Below are 23,425 nucleotides of genomic sequence, written 5' to 3' on the forward strand. Positions count from 1 at the left end.
CAGTGCTGGCACAAGGTCGTGAGGAGCCCTCTAGTATCTGTGCGGTGCTGGCACGAGGTCGTGAAGAGCCCTCTAGTATCTGTGGTGTGTTGGCACAAGTGGTCGTGAGGAGAGGCTCTAGTACCTGTGGGGCACTGGCACAAGCGGTCGTGAGGAGAGGCTCTAGTACCTGTGGGGTGCTCGCATAAAAGGTTGAGAGGAGCCCTCTATTAGCTGTGTGATACTGGTACGAGGTCATGAGGAGCCCTCTAGTAGCTGTGCGGTGCTGGCACAAGCGGTCATGAGGAGAGGCTCTAGTATCTGTGGGGTGCTGAAAAGCGGTCAGGAAGAGCCTTCTAGTATCTGTGGGGTGCTGGCACAAGAGGTTGTGAGGAGCCTTCTAGTAGCTGTGTGGTACTGGCACAAGAGGTCGTGAGGAGCCCTCCAGTATCTGTGGGGTGCTGGCACAAGCGGTCATGAGGAGAGGCTCTAGTATCTGTGGGGTGCTGAAAAGCGGTCAGGAAGAGCCTTTTAGTATCTGTGGGGTGCTGGCACAAGAGGTTGTGAGGAGCCTTCTAGTAGCTGTGTGGTACTGGCACAAGAGGTCGTGAGGAGCCCTCTAGTAGCTGTGCGATGCTGGCACAAGCGGTCATGAGGAGAGGCTCTAGTATCTGTGGGGTGCTGAAAAGCGGTCAGGAAGAGCCTTCTAGTATCTGTGGGGTGCTGGCACAAGAGGTTGTGAGGAGCCTTCTAGTAGCTGTGTGGTACTGGCACAAGAGGTCGTGAGGAGCCCTCTAGTAGCTGTGCGGTGCTGGCACAAGCGGTCATGAGGAGAGGCTCTAGTAACTGTGGGGTGCTGAAAAGCGGTCAGGAAGAGCCTTCTAGTATCTGTGGGGTGCTGGCACAAGAGGTCGTGAGGAGCCCTCTAGTATCTGTGGGGTGCTGGCACAAGGGGTCGTGAGGAGAGGCTCTAGTAGCTGTGCGGTGCTAGCACAAGAGGTCGTGAGGAGCCCTCTAGTATCTGTGGCGTGCTGGCACAAGCGGTCGTGAGGAGCCCTCTAGTATCTGTGTGGTGCTGGAACAAGCGGTCAGGAGTAGAGGTTCTAGTATCTGTGCTGCACTGGCACAAGAGGTCGTGAGGAGCCCTCTGGTATCTGTGGGATGCTGGCACAAGCGGTCGTGAGAAGAGGCTCTAATATCTGTGGGGTGCTGGCACAAGGACTCGAGGAACCCTCTAGTACCTGTGCGGTGCTGACACAAGCGGACGTGAGAATAGTCTATAGTATCTGTGGGGTGCTGACACTAGCGGTCGTGAAGAGCCCTCTAATATCTGTGGGGTGATGACACAAGATGCTCTAGTAGCGGTGCTGTGCTGGCACGAGGTCGTGAGGAGAGGCTCTAGTAGCTGTGCGGTGCTGGCACAAAGTCGTGATGAGCCCTCTAGTATCTGTGGGGTGCTGGCACAAGCGGTGAGAGGAGAGGCTATAGTATCTGTGCGGTGCTGGCACAAAGTCCTGAGAAGCCCTCTAGTATCTGTGAGGTGTTGGCACGAGGTCGTGGGAGCCCTCTAGTATATGTGGGGTACATCCAGAAAACGATCTTGAAAGGTAAGACAGCGAGATAGATCTTTTGAGAACAAAAATGACACAGTGCAGCATCTTAAACAGGTTTTCTTGTTTACAATCCACGTCTGTGTTTTTAATAAAGGACAGTCTGCGGAAGAAAACACACTCCCCGTGTATGTATTTACGTTCAGCGGCCTCCAATGCAATCCCTGCTCAAGAACTGCGCATAGCGTTGATGGAGAGCTCCCGGCCCTCCTCTGCGATGCGGAGGCTCGTAAACTCCACCGATAAATAAAAACAGAGTACAGTGGAGCACAAATTCTCCAACCCGTTCATCAAGGCAGCAGTAAGTCAATGTCTGCTGGGATTCTCCGTAGGGGGCTCATAAGCAGGCGCGGATTGATCAACGACTGGCAGGCCGTTACACCAGGAGCCACAAATCTCATCTGACACATCTAATCCGAGCAGAAATCTTCATTGTGTGTTGTTTCAGGTTTTATTTCAGTAAAACAGCAGTCCGTCAAAAGCACCGCATGTTCAACAAAGATGGTCATATTTTATTGCAATATCATAACATACACTTTAGACAACAAATGAGCAGCACTTGAAAATAAATAAATGGTCACCGCCATGGTCTCCTAAAAATGGAAAATATGGTCCCTGCTAATAAACATATTCAAGTCAGAGCCCCCAATAAGGTTTCCTAAGCAGCCCAGTCGGTGGTGGTGGTGGTGGTGGTGTGGGCAGGGGTTGGGGGTAGTTAAAGTAGACATCAATTTTTGCTTGGAGAATTTTGTATGAAGGCCTTTTTAAGAGGATCCCTACACATGCAAAAAAAAGACTGCAATCTATTTAATGTTGGGGGTTTGTCTGCTATATAGTCAATGCTCATCAACTGAGAGCCCAGAAGATGAAAGGTTAATCGATATTCATGATGCGGCTTTAGCACACGGCCTCGGAGGTGCACCAACCCCGACAGAAGAATGAAAATGGAGATTGTGACTGTCAAATCCTTGCGTCTTCTTAAGGTGAGAAACGGAATGAGAGGCACACAGGAAAAGACAACGGGGAAACGGAGAGAAAGGGAAAATTAGATATATTGAGAGAGAGAGACAGAAGGGAGATATAGGAAGGCGAGAAGGACAGTGAGAGAGAAAAACGTTAAGACAGAATGGACATTAAAGGAACTAGAAAATAGCAACTGGAGCGGTGGGGAGTGGGGGAGAAAGAGGAGAGGACAATGGAAGACATCAGGCCTTGGAGATATAAAGATCAGACGGGAGAGGCCGGAGTCTGAAAGATGAGAATGAGTTGAAGACAGCGCATAACTGCTGGCAGGTCACTCACTGGTCTCCAGTTAAAGAAGCAATCGAGGGGGCGGGGTGGAGGTTAAGAGACTGATCTACCTGAATGATTGAGTTCTGCTGGCTTATTGTGACAGTGTTTATGACCGATGATTACAATTAATAAAAAATAGTTAAATAAAAAAAATGCAGCAATGGGCTGGGAATAAAGAAATATCATGTCATAGAGGGCACACTGCACCCATTAATGACCTGTGCATTATTGGTATTTAGCACTTGTGTTGAGGGCATCCAATCCCTCTCGTGAGGGCTACTTGAACATGCGTTAACAGCGACAGTCTAGCGTGAATGTAGTCTTACTTTTACTTCCTTGCGAATACCCCATCGAAACTAGGCTTCTGCAACGCTTTCTAAAATGGCGTCTCTCCCTGTGCTTTAGCAGTCGTTCTATGCGTTGATGGACGCCAGTTACCCCACCAAGAGTGACTGGTCCGAGGGACTCCCCTTGGATCACTCCCCACAGGCACATCTGCCCACCACGCGCAAGGGAGGAGCCAGAAGCCCATGTATCAGCTTCGCACCATCCTGCAGATGCCGCACAAACAATTGATGACATCACAGCTCAGCAACAAGGCACTGCTTCCAGAGGTACTAACGTTGTTCCCATGGTATTCAAATATGCCTGAAATAATGGAAAGAAAAAAGATAGTTCAATAAACAAAAGAAAAGAATAAACATTCTATTTGACGTACGAAATGACCAATAATAGTTTTCCATTCTCCTTACTCAGGATTCACCCCCCATCATTTCAGATGGTTTATACAGTCACAGAGACTGCAAAATATCCGTGAGCGGCTTTTAAGTCATTGACACAACAATGCGAACATAATCTACGTAATACAAAATACTGAATTTATTTGTTATGATTCTCTATGCCAGAACAGAATTTACCAAATTCTCAGTTAGCAAACACAGGATGTGCCCAAGTGGTGGAGATCAGAGGGCATCCCTTAGCCTCCATACCAGCATGGCGGAAGTATTTCTCCTCACAGGCTGCTGCTGGTCAATGCCTTGAGTGGATCAAAAAATACAAGGCCACCCTGTATTCCATGAAGTCTCCAAGTATGCACTCAAAATCATTTACAAAGTTGCCGACACTCGTGGTAGGTTCCCGGTTTTCATTCTAGCAGCTGGGGTAAATCTCTTTCTTTGGTGAGGTTTTGAGTATTGAATACGGTGACAACTTTGTGTAATGTGGCACCACTGCTTCAGTGTGACTGTGCTTTTGTGGACTTCTTTTACAAAACCAATTCGGATATTCTTTCACCACTCTATTTAAAGCACAAGTGCTAAAGGTTAAATAGTCTTTCTTTGCTCTTTACCATGGTATATTAAGATATCCTTTCATTAGGATTGCAGTCGAGTATTTCGGCTGAATGCGGGCAAAATATGTTAAGGCAGCTGCTCAGGCCCCTCTTGGGGCTATCACGCACAGTGGGTGCACTTTCCTGCCTCTCACTGCTGAGGGATGGATAATATATATTTATATACATCTCCCCTTCTGGCAGTTGCTAGTAGGGAGTTATAGTTATTACCATGTTTCCATAGGAAACGCGTTTTTGGACTGGTCTATAGCTTTGGCACCATTAGGCGAATCTTCATAAAATGTTCCCCAAAAAACTGCCCCCTGTTCTTGTTGCGGTTTGACTGGGTGTGAGTGTTTGATTGATTCAAATGCTCCGTCCATCACCACCCCCTTTTGCACCGCTTTTGGCCGCCATAAGTGTGGCAATGTATGCTCAGACGTGAGTCCCTTGCTCACTTTGCCACTGGATTCAAGCAAGCCGGGCTGAAGACGGCTGGAATGCCAGAAACCGGTCCTCGGAAGCTTGTTTCCGGTCCAGGGAAGACATGGCTTGGCAGTTCGGGCTGGACTGTTCCCATGAGGCACAGGGTCAGGCTGATTTGCATATAGCCATGTCTGAACTGGGGTGGCAGAGTGGGCTAAAGAACGGTGATGGATTAAACCCAGATCTTTTGACTGGGTGTGAGTGTTTGATTGATTCAAATGCCCCGTCCATCACCACCCCCTTTTGTACTGCTTTTGGCCGCCATAAGTGTGGCAGGGTATGCTCAGACGTGAGTCCCTTGCTCACTTTGCCACTGGATTCAAGCTAGCCGGGCTGAAGACGGCTGGAATGCCAGAAACCGGTCCTCGGAAGCTTGTTTCCGGTCCAGGGAAGACATGGCTTGGCAGTTCGGGCTGGACTGTTCCCATGAGGCACAGGGTCAGACTGATTTGCATATAGCCATGTCTGAACTGGGGTGGCAGAGTGGGCTAAAGAACGGTGATGGATTAAACCCAGATCTTTTGACTGGGTGTGAGTGTTTGATTGATTCAAAGGCCCCGTCCATCACCACCCCCTTTTGTACCACCCTGTTCTTGTTGGGCATGGAAAGTTTCGGGATGATCCGTCAAGTGAGGCAGAGAAAAAGGTGGGTTAAAAAATGGTGCGTTGCCTGTGTTTATTCCCATTGGACCTTTAATCAAAGCTGCAGCCCGAAGCACTGGACGGAATTAAACCAAATTTGGCAGAAAGGTAGATTTGGTTACGCAGATCACACTTTCAGTTATTTGGTGTAAATACATTCAGAAGTTAAGAAATAAAAAAGTTAGTGATATCTGTGGGTGCGATGAATTTGCATAAAAAGACAAGGTCGTGCGGTCCCAGAGGGACTCTGCAAAGCCAAAAAAAAGCATTAAAAAAACAGTTTGCTGCGAATTCGCAGGTAAAATAATAATTTTTTAAAAAAAACACAAATGCTGTTTCCCACGCTAGTTTTCTATTAAGCCACTAGGTGGGCCAGGTCCTGAGTACATTTCTTAAAAAAAAGAAGAGGGGGGCACACATGGCCCCCTCCTAGGGCTTATCAAAGCCCCAGTGACCACCACCTCCCTGGGGCAAAAGTAATTAAATGAATGAAGGGGGGGCTGCCGTGCTCCGGGACCGCCATCTCCCCTGGGCTAAAATAAAATTAATGTGGGGGGACTCTGGCCACCCCCGCAGGCCACCACCTCCCCAGGGCATTTGTTTTCAATGCAGGCGGCAAGCACGCCCCCCCCCACCCCAGCCCCCCCCTCCAGCCACAGGGACCACTACCTCCAGGGGAATGCGGCCCCCCCTCCTGGAGCCATAGATGACCCTCGGGAGCACCCCCACCCAGCAGGGCCAGTTCCTGCTATGTCTCGGGTGGCCACCCCAGAGACATAGCTGTTTGCTGTGGCTTGGTGGGAGCTATACCACTCCTGCCAAGCCACAGCAAACACTCTGCATCCTCAAGCAAGTGCTCAGAAATGCTCTTGCTCGCTGGAAGCGGAGCAGAACTGCGTTTAGACACAGGGAGCTGCTAAACAAGCAGCTCCCTATGTCAGCATGCAAGGCCGGCTCCTGCAGGAGCCAGGAATAGCAGTTGATTTTTGGCTCCCCCGCAGTCCCAGTGGAGACTGGGTGCCCCCATCAGGTGCCCTGGGGGCAAACAGCAGACATGGCCGGGCCCAGGCGGATAGGGTCCCCAGGGTCAAAATTGGCCCTAGGAGGTGGGGGGGATGCACAGCCCCCTCCTCTAATTGTAAGAGGGCAGGCCCCAGGGACGAAATTGGTCCAGGGAGGGGGGCCATGCGGACCCTCCCTCCTCTATTAAACAGAATTTTATTACAGGCTGGGCCTCAGGGAAAGGGGGCCCCCATGGCCAAATATCGGCCGGGGGGGGTGGGGATGGGGGGGGGGGGGGGAACACAACCTCCCCTTTCCCATTGCAAAAAAATGCCTGGACCCGGGGCCACTCACAACATGCTAGGGGATGAAGTCCCCTTAGCTGGTGTAGGTCCTTGGGTGTAACAACCCCCTCCTGTTCCCTCCAGTAAGTCCCACAAGGCGGGATTGTTGTGAGGCCGTCGGAGGCTAGCCCCCTTTCTCCGCTCCTCTACAAAAGTGCCTCCTGGCTCACTACTCGTTGGGGGATGAAGTCACCTCAGCTACTGAGGGTTGTTCAAGAACCACTTCTTTTACCTTCAGTAAGTCCCCACCCAGCTGGATTGCTGAAGGTCCTCGCCCCCTTTCTTTACTAGTTAGGAAATAGAATTTTTTTTAAAACCTTAGAAATTCACTGAAAAAAACCCAAAAGGTAACACGATAGAGAATCCTTTTCTCCATGACTATGGAGATGCCTTCCCAGTGTGTTCTGCCAGTCATTGCAGCATTATCCTTCTACCTGTGTTTGATACTCTTTTGTAACATGCACACGTCACTTTTCTCTTGTAACACACTTTTTGCTACCACCTTCATTTTGTTTGCTTTAGATACTTGCACAAGTGCCACCCTTGCCTACGTAACGTTTGTTCTTGTGCTTGAGTGTCTGCCATATATTGCAGTATTATACCTCTACTTGTACTTAGTACACCTTTGTGACCTGCACACGTGTCACTTTCTCCTCCTGTAATGCACCGTTTGCTACCTCTTGTATTTTGTTTGCTCACAATTGTCACTTTTGCCTCGTGTAACTTAACGTTTGCTTTTGTAATTTGTTCACTTGTAAGGTTCTCCTCATGTATCATTACTGTTCCTATTGTGAAGCGCTCTGACACCTTCGGGTAAGGAGGGGCTCTCGTGAGGAGAGAGAGCCTCGCAAGCGCCGCCGAAGGTGAAGAGACCGGGGAAAGAGAAACCGCCCCCAGAGCTGGTGAGTGAGGGCTCAAGGGGACAGGGTGGTACCGATCAAGGGACAGATTCCGAGCGGGCCCGCCACGAGAGCGGGCCGCTCCACAGTTGGTTAGCCCCCGCTTACCCGGGCCCGAGGAGCCCATTCTTTCATTGTGCATGGGGGCGTAGTTGGTGACCGAGCCCCCAGAGGCTCCAACATGGGGTACAATCGCTTTTCGAGCCCAAGTGGCTCCAATGATGGCACTATTATCTTATGGCTGGCCCAGAGGGGCCCATGATTTTCTCCCGTAATTGCCCCAGCCTCGGGCATACTTCATTTTAAAAAGCGCTAGTGCACTCCACTTTCTTGGGGGCATAATTTGTTCTACGGAGCCCAGGTGGCTCCAACTGTTTGGCAACATTAGTGTCAGAGCCAGATGGCTCCAGCGTTTTAATAATTATTTACTGAGCCCCGAGTGGCTCCAACAAAGGGAGACACATTTGTCCTGAGGGCCAGTGAGAGCCCATGCTGCATTTTCACTTTCACAGCTGCCCAGCAAGTAGTGGGCAGCTGCACCGTTTAGGTTCTTCTTTATTTCAGGGGACATGTCTTTTTGCTCCAGGAGTGAGACGCCCTCTTTTGCCCATCCCTACCTTGGCCTGCACAGCTGCGCAGCACTTCGTGCCTGCTGCAACATTTAGGCCCTTCATTGAAGATTCCCAGCTGCCCAGCTAGTAGTGGACAGCTGCCACGTTTAGGTTTGCGCCAAGTGCGCCCCCCGTGACCGTCGCTGCATTGGCAGCGCGCCCTGACTTTTTGGACAGAGGGCATTTGAGCCCCTTATAGATGGCCAGTTAGCCCAGGGGACAATTAGGTTTGTATGGCGCAAGGCCCTAGTGTACATTTTATAGGCACTAGGAAATGTAATGTTTGTAGTGTGATTTATGCACCTTGATTTATGCTTATAGATGTGCTTTTATGCTTACTAGGTTTTACTTACTGTCTTATGTTTTCTACTGTGGTCTAGGTTTGATTTATTCCCTACTGCAGGTTATGTTACTAAGTTTATTTTTTTTCCAAATGCAAGTAATGTTTAGGAGTTGGGGTCTTCTAGATTTAGTCTTATGAGGATGGTGCAGAATAGAGTTCTCACCTTATGTGCTACTCTGCCTGTTCTTGGATGTAATTATGTACGAGAGGAGCTTGTATGCTCGATGGGGTTGCAGAACGGAGGGCTCCGTGATTATTGCAGAATGACTCTGGAGACGCCACGCCAGACCTGCCACTCACCCCCTCTGAAGACATGCGGACACTGGCCCTGTCCTCCTGCTGCTTCACGGCATAGATTACACCCCCTATGCTTTGGGAATTTTGGGGACCGACTTAACTTAACAACAAGGTCTCAACAACCCTGCCTGACATCAAGTTGGCAGCCTCAGTCGGTCTCTCCACGATGCTCTAATGCTCCTGGACAATAGAACCGGTCAGCGTCCTGAGCTTAACCACATCCCTCACCTGACCTTGATCCTCCTCTCCCTCCTGGACATGTACTCTGAACCTTCCCTCGACCGTAGAGATCCTGCTATTTGTCCGATGGAGCTACCCGTTAGCTGAAGAGGAGATGGGTTGTGGATTCCCCCTAGTCACCTACCCAGCCGGATTTTGGGCAGACTTTCCTTTGTCTCTCAGTCGTTTCCCCCTCCTGGCCTTTCACCCCACCCCCTTCCCCCTCTACGCTCCCTTCTTCTCACCCTCTTCCCCTTTTTTTGTTTTTTTTTCGTTTTGACCTAGCCATTTGACCGATGCCAGTGGACCTACCTGATAGCTGAAGAGGAGATGGACTGAGGATTCCCCCTCGGGCGTCACCTACCCAGCCGGACCTTGGACAAACTTTCCCTTTGTCTCTCCGCTGTATCTATACACTACCCCTTTTGCCCTCACCCCCTTTCCATTCCTCACCCCATTTTCCTTTTCTTCTATGCTCCTAAAAAGTTTTTTCTGGTATCTTTTGTAACTATTTTCCCCTCGTCTCTACGTCCTGTCTTCCTCCTACCCCTTTACCCTATCACCTTACCCTTCCTGCTTCACTCACCTTGTTCCCATATGTTCTTTAAATGCTTTTGTTGATACTTATGTAACTTTTAACTGATGTCATTTGCAACATTATTGTAAAGCGCTCTGATTCCATCAGGTCTAGCCAGCGCTATATAATAACTAATTATTTAAATTTGTTCCCATTTAGTACTCTTTCTCTCTTTGTCTACCTCCCTAGCTCCTAGCTCATATGCTCTCTCCCCTGAATCTCTCACCTTACCTGCTAGTCTGCCTAGCCCCCTGTCCTTTGTGCCCTTTGACTAAGCACTTCTTCTCCCCTTGTTGGGGAAAGTTCCAATATTTATACTCCGGAGTCTCAGCATACCCGCTGAGAGAGTCCACTGCACCAAGGAAGCCACTCACAGCTGAGGTATGGTATGGCACCCCTTGCCAAAGCACTCCCTCTCCCCTTTTTGGGGAAGGATCTAGTATGTAGGCCTGGAGTCTCGGATACCCCTCTGAGAGAGTCCACTGCGTAAAGGGAGCCTCCCGAAATAGAGAAGTGATACCACTTCCCCTGGGATCACAGCTTACTGGACTTTGGACGATGCTTTGACTCGTCTACCGGTTTGTGTCCTTCCCCTCCTCTTTCCCGCCTTCATTACCTATCTACTTCCCCAGCTCCTTCCCCCCCTCCCCTGAATCTTTCCCCTTGCTTGCTTTTCCCCTTTCCTATTTGTGCTTATTGTTTATCTTGACCTTACAAGTAACTATGTTGCCATGCTCTAATAACTGTGTAACCTTTGTAACGATGTAACCTGTAACTACGATCTGATGCTCATGTAAAGCGCTCTGATACCTCCGGGCCTAGCCAGCGCTATATTAAACCTTTAAAATAAATAAATAAAAAACACATACCCACTTATTCATAGATATACTAACAGATGTACTCACTCACCTATAGTCACTGAGACAAGCACACTTTCCCATACAACCTCTCTCACATTCACTTACCCATATAGTCTCTCACATACCCATTCACTCACCTATACAGCCACTCGTACACCTACTCACTCATAAAGCCACCTGCACACCCATACAGTCAATCATGTACCCTGTTAATGACCCATATAGACCCTTATGTACCTGCTCAGTCATCCATTCAGCTGCTCATGCACCCTCTTATTCACCATTTACAGCCACTCATTCACCTATACAAAAACTCACACATCAACTCACTCGTGTATACAGTCTCTCACATACCCACTCACTCTTCTATACAACACTTACACACCAACTCACTCATCATACAGGCACTCCCATTTCCACTTACATTAGTATATATGTCATCAGTGATGTAATTTCAGATATCAGTGATATCACTAACCATGTCATGAGTGATGTATTATGTGAGGTTATAAGCAGTGCATTGCGGGGGCATAATTTATAATTAGCTCAGCCAACTAAAACTGCTGAATTTCTCTGGTTTTGTAGGACTGAAATGTGAGCCGAACTATAACGTCCCTGAAACCTTTGGTTTTCTCCAGTGGGGAATTTATATATATATATTACCACCAATCCTACAAACCTTCTGCCGAACATTTACACAGGTGCCTCTGTCGTGAGTTTGTGGTACGCATGCATCAATCTTCCACCAACACTCTCCAACAGAGCACGCAATGGGCTGTGTCCTTACAATGTTATTTACGACGTGTTTTGGCATCCAACCTTAATCAGGTCAATTGACAACTAGTCCCCGTTAAGTAAGAGTCCGTTGGCACATATAGAAAAGAGGACTTCCTTTCTAAATGGCTGTCTTTTGATAGTCATTGCAGCGTGTTGCCAAACTTAAATACCCTTGACAGTTTCCACCATCAGTTGGTATTTCCCACATGTTGAGTACTGGACATTTTATGTAGCACAACAACACTCCAGATATAACAGTATGAATATGCTACTTACCAGTATGCATCTGTTCTTGGCATGTAGGGCTGCTGACATTCATATCTATAGCATAGATCGCCGCCTAGTGTTGGGTCCGGATGACTGCACATTGTTGTCCTGGAAGAGTCTTCGAAGTATCACGAGATAGGTGGCTCCTCCCCTGGACTACAGTGCGCATGGGCATCGACTCCATCCTCAGATTGTTTTTAGCCATTGTGGCGAAGATGGAGTGTAACAGTGTAAGCGATGGCCATGCTAATAGTAAGTGTAAAATGTCTGCAGCCGCTACAGGCGCCGGGGAGGAGGGCGGGCGATATGAATGTCAGCAGCCCTACATGCCAAGAACAGATGCATACTGGTAAGTAGCATATTTAGTTCGAGGCATGTGGGCTGCTGAATTCATATCTATAGCATAGAATAAATAGCAGTCCCTCCATTAATGGCGGCCGCCTGTGCCAGCTGCAGAAGTCTGAAATAGTGTCTTAAGAACAGTCTGCCCTACAGCTGCCTGCTGCTTGGAGTGCACGTCTACACAGTAATGTTTAGTAAAGGTATGTGGTGTAGACCATGTGGCTGCTCTACAAATATCTTCCAAAGGGATATTACCAAGGAAAGCCATGGAGGCCCCCAACTTGCGTGTGGAGTGGGCTCTGGGGGGGACCGTTAAAGTGCGCTTAGCCTTGTGATAGCAAATCTGAATACACTTAACGATCCACCTGGCTATACCTGCTTTGGAAATGGGGTTGCCTTTGTGCTGGGCTGAGAAGGCAACAAAAAGCTGTTGTGTCTTTCTAAAGTCTTTGGTTCTGTCAATGTAGTACATTAACGCTCTCTTGACATCAAGCGTGTGGAGCATTCTTTCCGCAACTGTCTCAGGGTTCTGAAAGAATGCGGGCAGTTCGATGGTTTGATTAACATGAAACTGCGACACCACTTTAGGAAGAAACTTAGGGTTAGTGCGCAGCACCACCCTGATTGAATGAATTTGGATAAATGGCTCTTGTACTGCGAGTGCCTGTAGCTCACTAACACGCCGTAGAGACGTGATGGCAATGAGAAAAGCCACTTTCCATGTTAAGAAATGAATCTCACATGAATGGAGAGGCTCAAAAGGTGGGCCCATCAATCTGGTGAGGACCAGATTGAGGTTCCACACAGGAGCTGGCGGGGTCCTGGGAGGGATGACCCGCTTCAGCCCTTCTAGAAAAGCTTTAATGGCAGGCACCCTGAAAACAGAGAGATGCTGCCGATTGTGAAGGTAAGCCGCTATGGCGGATAAGTGTATCTGAATGGAAGCATATGCTAGATTGCATTTGTAAAGATGTAACAAATAGCAGATGATATTAGGAATGGATGCATCTAGCGGGTTGATATTGTGTTCAGTACAGAAAATGACAAACCGCTTCCATTTTGCTGCATAGCAAGCTCTGGTAGTGGGCTTTCTTGCCTCCCGGATGATGTCCATGCATTCAGGAGGCAAATCAAGGTAGCCAAACTCTAAGACCTCAGGAGCCAGATCGCCAGATTGAGCTGTTGCAGATCTGGATGCTGAATGTCGCCATGGTTCTGCGTCAAGAGCCTGGGTGTGAGGTGCAGCCTTTGATGCGGTACCACGGAGAGTTCTAGAAACGTGGTGTACCATGGTTGGCGTGCCCACGTTGGAGCAACCAGGATGAGCGTCATAGAGTGTTGCTTTAGCTTTCTTGTCACCAGCGGAATGAGAGGCGCTGGGGGAAAAGCGTACGCAAATTTGCCTGACCAGTTCATCCATATCGCATTGCCCTGCGACTGTGGGTGAGGGAACCTGGCGGCAAAGCTTTGGCATTTGGCGTTTTCCCTTGTGGCGAACAGGTCTATCTCTGGATGACCCCACTGCTGGAAGTACGGGCGGAGTAACTCCCACTCGTGCATCTGGTGGCTGCACCTGCTGAGCAGATCCGCCATCTGATTGTCCTTGCCCGGGAGGTGTTCCGCCATGAGGAAGATGTTACTCTGAATGGCCCACTTCCACATGCTCTGAGCCAGATGAGACAACTGTGGAGAGTGCGTTCCTCCCTGCTTTTGAATGTAGTACATGGCGGTCATGTTGTCCGTCCGGATCAACACGACTTTGTTGCACAGATGTACTTTGAAGGACTTGAGTGCCATGAAGATTGCCATCAGTTCGAGGTAGTTGATGTGCATCTTCTTTTGTTGCGTCGTCCATAGTCCCTGCACCGTGTAGTGGAGCACATGAGCCCCCCATCCCTGGAGAGATGTGTCCGTCGTCAGCATAATCTGTGGCACAGGCTCCTGGAACGGTCGGCCCTTGCAAAGGTTGTGTGGATTCCACCAATGCAGAGAGCTGTATGCCCGACCGGTCACCAACACTAGGTCGTTCAACTGTCCTTGAGCCTGAGTCCACTGATGTGCCAAGCATTCTTGGAGCGGACGCATATGCAACTGGCGTGCGGGACTATGAAGATGCAGGAGCCCATCATGCCTATCAACTGCATGAACACTCTCGCTGGAAGTGAGTGTTGCGGTCTGAACCTTTGGATGAGCGACTGGATGTTGTCGATCCTCACTGAATTCGGCTGAGCCGTGGCTGCCAGAGTATCTATCGTCGCGCCCAGATACTGCCGCACATGTGCTGGCTGAAGGTGCGACTTCGGATAGTTCAGTGAGAAGCCCAGACTGTGAAGTAGATGAATGGTGTGGGACATGTCTGCGGCGCACTGCTGGGCTGACTTTGCTTGAACCAGCCAGTCGTCCAGATAAGGATAGACGTGGACGTTTTGTCTCCTGAGGTGCGCCGCTACCGTTGCCAGACATTTCGTGAACACTCTGGGGGCTGTGGTCACCCCGAAAGGAAGGACCTTGAATTGGTAATGCCTGTTCTGGATGGGGAACCTGAGGTATTTCCTGTGGGATGGATGGAGTGGGATGTGAAAGTAAGCATCCTTGAGATCCAAGGTTGCGAGGAAGTCTCCCTGATTTAGTAATGGAAGAACCTGCTGCAGTGTTAGCATGTGGAAGTGTTCTGAGAGAATGTACCGGTTTAGGGGCCTCACGTCCAGAATAGGTCTGAGTGACCCGTCCTTCTTTGGGATTAAGAAGTACAGGGAGTACACCCCTGTGCCTTCTTCCTCCACTGGCACGAGCTCTATTGCGCCTTTTTGCAGCATGACAAGAACCTCCTGCTGCAATAAGTACAAATGCTCTGCTGACATAGGACGGTGCTTTGGCGGTATGTTGGGCGGAGTGGATGTTAGCTCCAAACAATAGCCGAACTGGATACGTTTCCTGACCCACCTGTCTGTGGTGATGGATTTCCAGACTGGCAGGAACTGCTGGAGTCTCCCCCCCGACAGGTGTTGGATGGTCGGGGGGCAGTGACAGAGAGTCACTGTTTGTTGGTGGCAGAGGAACGGGAGTTGTTGTTGCCTCTGCCTCTGCCCTTGGTGCTGTTGCCCCGATATCCTCCTCTACTCTGCTTAGTGTACGAGGATTGCGCCCCACCTTTATTGAACTGTGTCTGCTGTGATATCTGGCCTCTGTTAACACCTCGATTGCCTGAGCGACGAAAAGTGTTTCCTCAAAACTGTTGGGATTGGAGAGCTCCCATGGACTTGGCAGTTTCCGTATCTTTCTTGATCTTTTCCAGGGTGGTATCCACCTCTGGACCAAATAACCTGTCAGGGTTCACCGGCTGGTTAAGGTTGGTGGTTTGGATTTCTGGTTTAAAACCTGATATTGTGAGCCATGCTTGCCGTCTAAGCATTACACTGGTATTTATTGCTCTGGCGGCAGTGTCCGCAACGTCTAGGGCGCACTTAATGGAAGCATTAGTGATGAGCTTCCCTTCTTGGATAAGCATCTCCCCTGCCTCTTTATATTGGTCTGGTAGATGTTGCAATAGGGTCTCTAGTGTGTCGTAGTGTGCCCTGTCGTAACGCGCCAAGAGCGCCTGCGTGTTTGATATACGCCAGATATTGGCCGCTTGAGCTGCCACCCTCATTCCAGATGCCTCCAGCACTTTGGACTCTTTGTCCGGGGGAGGAGCATCACCGGTGGTCTGCAAATTTGCCCTCTTGCGGGCATTGGAAACCACCAAAGAGTCCAATGGCAACTGGCCCTTGATATAGGTAGGATCGCCAGGTGCCGCTCTGTATTTCTTCTCGATCCTAGGGTTGACCACCCTGGACCGTGTAGGTTCCTTAAAGATGTCCGCAGCATGTTTAAGGACCTCCTTCAGCATAGGAAGAGTCTTGACAGTCTTTTCAGCTGTTGAAAAAGTGTCAAATAGGAAGTCCACATCTACAGGGTCAGCATGTAGCTCCACATCGTGGTTTTTGCCTGCTCTTTCAATTAAGGCATTAAATGCCGCAGAATCCTCTGTGGGAGAAGTCTTAACATTGTACACTTGAGGGTCATGGACTGTGTGCTGATCCCCTTGGTCACCAGCCTCTATCCAGGAGTCCTGTTGCTCATCAGGCTCTGTGTTGGCTGGGAAGTCATATTCATCGTCCTGCTCTCCCGCATCCTCTCCCTCAGAATAAGTGGGTGAGGGTGTCGCAATTGTGTGGGACTGTGGAACAAGTGGTTCGACCAAGACCCTGGAATCTGGAGCAGGCCATTTGCGCTTCAGAGGAATGGTATATGACTCCAAAGGCTGCGTTGCCGTGACTTTCCGTTTGTAAAGCGTTAGCTTTCCGGTGTCGGAATCGATAAAATGTTCTGTCTGCTCCTCTAGCAAGTGTTGTTGAGGCAGCATACTCCCAGCCGGGTGATTCGGCTTCGATGCCCCAGAGTCCTTGGGCACCGAAGGGGTGTGAAGGCCTTCGGCGCCACCTTCGGCGGCAACGTGAAGAGGATCGGCGTCGAAGTTTTCGGCGTCGAGACAACGGGCTTCGAGGCGGAAGGCGTCTTCGGATCCGACGATGAAGCTTTGTCTCTAAGTCGCTTGAGGGAGTCCGAGACCTGCTTCGTAAAGGAAGCGGACGGCTTCGTCAACCCGACAGTCGACCTCTGTCCACCCCCAGGGGAAGACCCGAGCGCCGTTGACCTTTGCTTCTCGGAGCGAGGCGCCGGAGCATCCTGCTTAGGTGCGCCACGATCCTTGGCCTTGGCTGTAGACGCGGCCGGCGACGGCTTCGGATCGGCGGCCTTGACCACTGGCGTCGGGGTTCCGGTCCTCGGTTCAACGCCCTTGCTTGATGTCGGCTCGATGGCCTTCTTCGGCTTCGGCTCGTCGGTCTTTCTGGGCTCCGAGTCGGCGGCCTTCTTTAGCTTCGGCTCGACGACCTTGACCCCTTTCGTCACTTTGACCGGGTCGACAGCTTTCGTCGGCGCCGACCGCTTAGACACCTCGGAAGAAGACTGCGTCGATGGGGGAGCAGATGTCTTCGGTTTCGATGGCGCCTCGGCCATTTTTGTTGTCGCGCCTCGGCCATTTTTGTTGTCGTTGTCGACACCGATGGTTTCAGTTTCGGTTTCGTTTTCGACAATGGCGGCTCCGCCTAAGTGTCCTTAGCCGGGCCAGAAGGCTGGGCCGTGGATGCTGTTATAGGGTCTTGGGTAAGGCCGAGTGGCGATCCCTCGACCTGAGCCTTTGTAAATGTTCGAACGGGGCATAGCTCTTCCCCTGAGCTATCTTCCATGGCCCCATAGGCCTCTTCGTCGTCTCCTACCTCTTCGACGACTTCTTCAACATCGAGGCTTCGACATCCGCGTTGTATTCGCATTCGACGTCCACCGTTGGAGGTGAAATCTGCATTCGAACCTCTTGTTCGCCTGCGTCTGCGTCGTCGAAGATGTCCACCGGTGCCGGGGCAGACTGCCAGGCCGCCATGCGCACCACGCGCCGAAGCTGAAGAGTCTTCGTCGAACGAAACTTTGAACAAGCCATGCAGCTTGCTTCATTGTGGTCCGGCGACAGGCACTTGTTGCACACCGGGTGGACGTCGATGTGTGGGTACTTAGATCCACACACTGGACACTTCTTGAACGGGCTCCGTTCCATGTCGTCGTGGGTCTTGCTGCGTCGACTGGGCCTCGATCACTCAAGAGTCACACGACTCCCTGGAAATCCGACTCGGCTGAGTCGGAACCGAACCGTGGCACCGAACGCAAACAATACCGACGTATAGAAAAAAAGGCCTTAGGGCCTCGAAAGTTTAAGTTGATTCCGACTGGATATAACGAAAAGACATCCGAACCCAATGGCGGAAAAAAACAATCTGAGGATGGAGTCGATGCCCATGCGCACTGTAGTCCAGGGGAGGAGCCACCTATCTCGTGATACTTCGAAGACTCTTCCAGGACAACAATGTGCAATCATCCGGACCCAACACTAGGCGGCGATCTATGCTATAGATATGAATTCGAGAAAAACGGGGGGTTGGGCCCACTGGGAAAGAGGGTAGGTCGGGCCTCAATAAACTGTGAAGATTGGGGGGGTTTACCTAAGCCTCAGTGATGAATTAGACAATGAATGTTTGCTGAGGATAAACACAAATTTATTAGTCTATCCTGACATTAAATGACATCAATTTCTTTTTACTGAATCCTCTAATTCTTTTGTATACAGACAGGAAAAAGATAGTCATCAACTTCATGTATTGCCATATTGTAACACATTACACAATAAGTAACAAATCATAAATATTTACAGTGAAAAAAACACATTGGTGAACATGTGATTAAATAAACAATAACAGTGTGCTCACAATTTTACTAAAACATGGAACTGTTACTCATTATTGAAGTCTCAGTAATAAATACAAGACCAAAAGTTTGAAAAAATATCTTGGAGAGAATATCAACCCGATACAAAATCAATCCGCTTATGTGCAAGTAAGAAAAATGAAAGCTAATTGATATGCATGAATCGCTGGCATTAAATGTCATTAAAGGGAAAATGCCGACGCGTTTCGAGTCCCGTTCTCTGAATCAGAGGACTCTCATCAGGGCGGTATGAGTCTGGTCCATGGAAACTATTTACAAAACAGAAAAGGGTTTTTTTTTTAGCTAAAGGGTCCTCAATCCATATATAAAGCTTTGTGAGAAATAACATCAGCAAGGGTCTAACCACAGCAATTCGTGATCTCAAATCAGACACATCCATCTTAATAAAACAGGCTGACAAGGGTGGGGCAGTGGTGCTGTGGCCCCGCTACATGTACCTTGCCGAGGGACAGTCACATGTGAACAACCGAGAGTGGTATAGGCCGTCAAAAGAGGACCTCGTACACGCAATTCAAGATAAAATTGCTAGAATCTCCAAGACAGGACTGGATGAAGGTTTTTTGGGCCCGAAAGAGTTTGAATACCTAAATAAGAAATTGCCAAGAACGCCAGTTCTTTATTTTTTACAGAAAATACACAAAAATGAACAGGTACCCCCAGGCAGACCCATTGTTTCGGGCTGCGACTCAGCACTAGAGCCAGTGTCTAAATACATTGATTTCTTTTTAAAACCTTTTATAGTGCAGGTGAAGTCGTACCTCCGAGACACAACGGATTTCATCACCAAAGTAGAGGGACAAACATTTGACGAAGAAACACAACTGATGGTGACACTTGATATCGCCTCACTATACACCCAAATTCCTCAAGACGAGGCATTAGAGGTGATAGAAGTATATCTTGACCAGCGTGACAGACCCCACCGGGTACCTACTTCATTTATTGTGTCATTGGCAGAAATTACTCTACGGAGTAATTATTTCAAATTTGAAAATGATTTCTTCATACAAATCAAAGGGACAGCTATGGGCTGTCCTTATGCGCCGGAGCTGGCAGTGCTCTATATGGCCCAATATGAACAAAGATTCATATATAACAACAACCCATTCTCTGGCCATATAAATCAATGGTTACGATACATCGACGACGTCTGGCTCCTGTGGCAGGGGAGTCAGACCGAGCTCGACCAATTTCATGCATGGTTAAACTCTCAGCACAATGACATCAAATTCACACTGAATTCCAGCCAACAAAAAATGACTTTCCTAGACGTCACAGTAGGCACCTGCGATGCAACGCTGACAACAATAATACACAAAAAAGAAACAGACAGAAATACTATTCTGCACTACACAAGCTCACATCCACAATGCTTAAAAGAAAATTTGCCCTACGGGCAACTATTAAGGATAAGGCGCAATTGTACAAACACGCCGGATTTTGAGACACATGCTACATTATTTTGTAGTGAAATGGCGAAAAGGGGTTAGCCAAAAGAATTGCTCAAACATTCGAAAAAAAGAGCCAGATTTATCCCTAGAGACTCTTTTACAAGTGAAAGAGAAAGAGGAGCTTGACAAATTGGTTTGTGTTACGACCTTCGGTCAGCACACAAACCAATTTAAACGCATTATCCTTAACAATTGGCATTTATTGGAAACGTTAGAACCTCCGGTACAAAAAACAATTTTCGCCATGCGGAAAAATACAAGCATAGGACAACAGCTCATAAAAGCAGATAGCTACATTCCAAAGCAGAAAAGTGACCTTATAGCACAGTGGAATTTAAAACCGATATGTGGGCATCGCAAATGTGGCAATTGCGTTTTTTGTGCGACGACATTGGAAGGAAATGTTTTCACCCATGATGGGGTGACATGGAAACATGATGTATTTACAAATTGTAAAACTAAGAATGTGGTCTATGCTGTGGTGTGTCCGTGCAATAGAGTGTATATTGGGAAGACAACTCAGTCCATCAATGTCAGGATCACACAACACCGTTCACGAATAAAGAAAAAAGTCTTGTCTGCACCAATGGTGGAACATTTCGTGAACAACAATCATAGTGAAAACGATTTCAAATGGACAACATTGGTTTGGATTGACCCTAAACATCAGACTAATGTGGAAACTGTTTTACTTCGAAAAGAGGCATATCTTATCATGAAATTCGACAGTGTGAACAAAGGTCTCAACTGCCTAAGTGAAATTAATAGAGCGTGAGAACCACACACAGCAACATTAGGCTGATAGAACTACAAATCACACAAGACACTGCTCAGGTTTCTCTGGCCCCACACGCTCTGATAGGTCATATGAACATCACATGACCATTATTCAAACACGCTGAGACGATCGCGAACATCGCCAGCAGATTGATTCCGCGTCCGAGTGTAAACGAGACACGCTGCCAAACGTGCCAGACCGAGGTAAGCTAAAATGTAGAAAGGGTTGATTCAGACAGCTGTTTCATGCCAGAACAGTGCAGTAACCCTCACACGCCCCCTGTCGATTTATGTTCCCACAGAACAAAACCCCTTTGAAAGAGCAGCGGCAGTTAATTCCGCGCTTTTCGGGTTGCTCTACAAGTAAGTTTCCAACCCATCAGAAAAACTCATGTTGGCCACTAGATACACAAAACCTGCAATGTATGTTCATATTTTTACAGAAATGTGATCCCAACCAAGAGATCAATTGCCTGCACGACGGCAGACACGCCGCCCAAGCGAGAGGATTAAAGGTAAAGATTGTACGTTCCCTATCCCGCCCCCCCCCCATAACTCACCCGCTGAATCGAGCACTAGTTCGCAGAACAATCCCTAAACAAAACTCACTCTATTGCAGTCGACACCCACGGCAGTGACTACATTGCAAAATAAGTGCAGCCTTGGACACGAAAAAAACAAGGTACGCTGCACCATGATGCAATTCTTTGTAAATAATCAATGGATTGAGGACCCTTTAGCTAAAAAATCCCCTTTGTTTTTTCTGTTTTGTAAATAGTTTCCATGGACCAGACTCATACCGCCCTGATGAGAGTCCTCTGATTCAGAGAACGGGACTCGAAACGCGTCGGCATTTTCCCTTTAATGACATTTAATGCCAGCGATTCATGCATATCAATTAGCTTTCATTTTTCTTACTTGCACATAAGCGGATTGATTTTGTATCGGGTTGATATTCTCTCCAAGATATTTTTTCAAACTTTTGGTCTTGTATTTATTACTGAGACTTCAATAATGAGTAACAGTTCCATGTTTTAGTAAAATTGTGAGCACACTGTTATTGTTTATTTAATCACATGTTCACCAATGTGTTTTTTTCACTGTAAATATTTATGATTTGTTACTTATTGTGTAATGTGTTACAATATGGCAATACATGAAGTTGATGACGATCTTTTTCCTGTCTGTATACAAAAGAATTAGAGGATTCAGTAAAAAGAAATTGATGTCATTTAATGTCAGGATAGACTAATACATTTTTGTTTATCCTCAGCAAACATTCATTGTCTAATTCATAACTGAGGCTTAGGTAAACCCCCCCAATCTTCATAGATATGAATTCAGCAGCCCACATGCCTCGAACATATAGGTTCCCAATCTGTGCGCCGCGGCACCCTGGTGCGCTCTCAAAACTAGCCAGCGGCAACGCTCACCAAGGGTTTCTGGTTTTCAATTTCAAGTTTTAATTTGCCAGTCAACAACACAGAAATGTGAGTTTTTCAGTAGAAGGAGAACACCTCGTTTCCCACTAGATGGCAGCAGAGCATTCTTTATCAACAGTGCAGAAGTTAAAGTTACTAGTCCCTCCTGCCTGCAGCAGGGATTCCTGCTCCGACCTGCATTTCAGCAGAGAGAGAGATGAGAGCCTCAACTGGTGCAGCTTTTAATGGGCGAGAAATGCGGGGATGAGAGTGGGGTGCAGGGCTCGGACAGCTATCTTGAAAGGTGCTCAGAGACACGTACTGCCCTTTTCTCTTATTAGGCACACAGTGACCTGCCTGCTGCTGGAGGAGGGCTGGCTTCCTCAGAGTCCGGTGCAAGTCTGTGTATTACTTCAGTACTGTATTTTACTTGATGGGTGGTGCAGCGAGATGAGCCTTTCTTTGCTCTCCATCGAACCAACATATTGAAGTAACTATTCAATATGGCTGTGATTTAGACTTCTGGCTGTAGGATCGGTCATGCATGGATCATCTATACTGAGGCAGCCGTGCCAAACTCAAGACTGCCTGTGTCTGTCCATGACCGCCAAGAAGTAGGGGCTATCTGGCACAGGTACAATGGAGGCCTGTGGACATCACCCTGCAGCTCTTGCTCGCATTGTGCAGCTTGGCATGATGTTTTCCCAGAGCCCTCAACCTGCGCACACTGGGAGCACTCGCCAGCACAAGGTTAACAAACTATACAAATGTGTGCTCATTAGTCAGTCAATCGCTCCCAAGAGATTAGAATATTATGACCGCAGATCATTATAATGTCTATTAACCCCTTCGATGCTGATGACAAAGCCAGCTCGTCATCAACGTTAACTGCGGTGCGCGGATGACGAGCTGGCTTTGTCACGATCAAGCCATTTTTTAAATTCCCGCGTACAGCGGGAAAACGCGGTAGCGGTTAACTGAAATACGGCTCACACTGCAGTAGTAGGTCAAGTTCTAGTTTATCAACATATATACACTATAGCGTCTTTACACGAAAGAGCAACACCAAAGTAACCAACGTAGAGATTAAAAGGAAAAGTTTAAATAATGCATGCGAGGAAAATTACAAGTTAAATTATAAGAGTTCTTGAGGGTTTATTTTTGGAAGATAGGGAGGCGCTCTCCTGCACCTCAAGAGGAAGATTGTTCCATTCCCTGGCAGCGGTAAACTAAAAGGATCTCTCGCCAAATGAAACAGTTTGAGTCTTAAGGATGTTCAGTAAAAGTTGGTCTCATGGAACATAAAGTCGAATTGGTAGTATATACCTCAAATTTAGCTGCTTTAAAAGTATAGGAAGATGAGTAGATGGAGTGATGTACAATAATAAGTGAATTATGAGACAATTCTATTCCTCGCTTGGAGCCAATGGCGAGGTCTCTAAATAGGTATGATATATGATCACTGCAGCGGTCTCGTTATCAAATCTTCCTGCAGCATTTTCTACAAGTTGAAGATGCTG

The 23,425-nt window shown here is 48.2% G+C and overlaps 1 protein-coding gene across 1 annotated transcript in view; it reads right to left on the bottom strand.

The window, feature by feature from the left end:
- Positions 1 to 2,024: 2,024 nt before the first annotated feature.
- YRDC (yrdC N6-threonylcarbamoyltransferase domain containing) overlaps positions 2,025 to 23,425 on the bottom strand; it is a 93,702-nt gene continuing 72,301 nt past the window's right edge. Inside the window, exon 7 of the mRNA XM_078681227.1 lies at positions 2,025 to 3,530. The gene's annotated coding sequence lies outside the window, so the exon portion shown is untranslated. The remainder of the gene's footprint in view (positions 3,531 to 23,425) is intronic.

Source organism: Lissotriton helveticus, chromosome 3_1 (assembly GCF_964261635.1).
Source record: "Lissotriton helveticus chromosome 3_1, aLisHel1.1, whole genome shotgun sequence".
Classification (NCBI taxonomy): domain Eukaryota; kingdom Metazoa; phylum Chordata; class Amphibia; order Caudata; family Salamandridae; genus Lissotriton; species Lissotriton helveticus.